Genomic DNA, 747 nt, shown 5'->3' on the forward strand with positions numbered 1-747 from the left:
AGTAAGATAAGTAAATTAGCCAATTTTGTTTAAATGAAGGATTGCAGAAATGAGTACACCCTAGATTTAATTCAGAAAATTTACAATATTCTAGTACTTAGTATGTCCTCCAGAGCTTAAAAGTATACTGCTCTGACCCTTCTTGGCACTGAGTGTACAAGTTCATGACAAATTTTCACATCTGTGCTGTCCCTATAGGAGAGCTTTACTACCACTGAATGCCACTGTGGGAACCAGGCACTTCTCTCTGTACTCCTCCTCTAGCAACACCAGAACATTTTGGATGCTGTTAGATCCGAAATGACTGAATTGGTCTCTTGAGACCAGAGTATGCATGTCACTTCTGCAGGCTGCGTCATACTCTGTGAGATAAAGTGTCATTCTTTTCACAGCTTTTGCTGTATCTGAGACACTTGCATGTTATTTCTTCTGCTCTTTTTCTAGCAAAAATTCACTCATCACTAAATGAAAACTTAAAGTGAAGGCCTGATTATTTCAGGAGCCTTATCACAAGTCCATTGTTTTTCAATGTTGGTGCTACTTCTGCTATATTTTCACACTTAAAACAATAATTTGGTATTCCTCTTGTACCATTGTCCTCTTTTATGCTAAGAAATAAGTCACCTGGCAGTTCTCTCCCAAGTGGTTCCACTGCTGCCAGCATTAAGTCCGAGTATGATTCAGTGGGCTATATAACACTTTTAATTGTCAGGAAATTACTTGTCTTTAAAAGTTTTGGTTCAATAT

The 747-nt window shown here is 37.9% G+C and overlaps 1 protein-coding gene across 1 annotated transcript in view; it reads right to left on the reverse strand.

Annotated features, from left to right (window-relative positions):
• LOC107691745 (histone deacetylase complex subunit SAP130-like) overlaps positions 1-747 on the reverse strand; it is a 34311-nt gene that overhangs the window by 8876 nt on the left and 24688 nt on the right. The window lies entirely within an intron of this gene.

The sequence above is a fragment of the Sinocyclocheilus anshuiensis genome, unplaced genomic scaffold (assembly GCF_001515605.1).
Source record: "Sinocyclocheilus anshuiensis isolate Anshui unplaced genomic scaffold, SAMN03320099.WGS_v1.1 scaffold842, whole genome shotgun sequence".
NCBI classification, from domain to species: Eukaryota; Metazoa; Chordata; class Actinopteri; order Cypriniformes; family Cyprinidae; genus Sinocyclocheilus; species Sinocyclocheilus anshuiensis.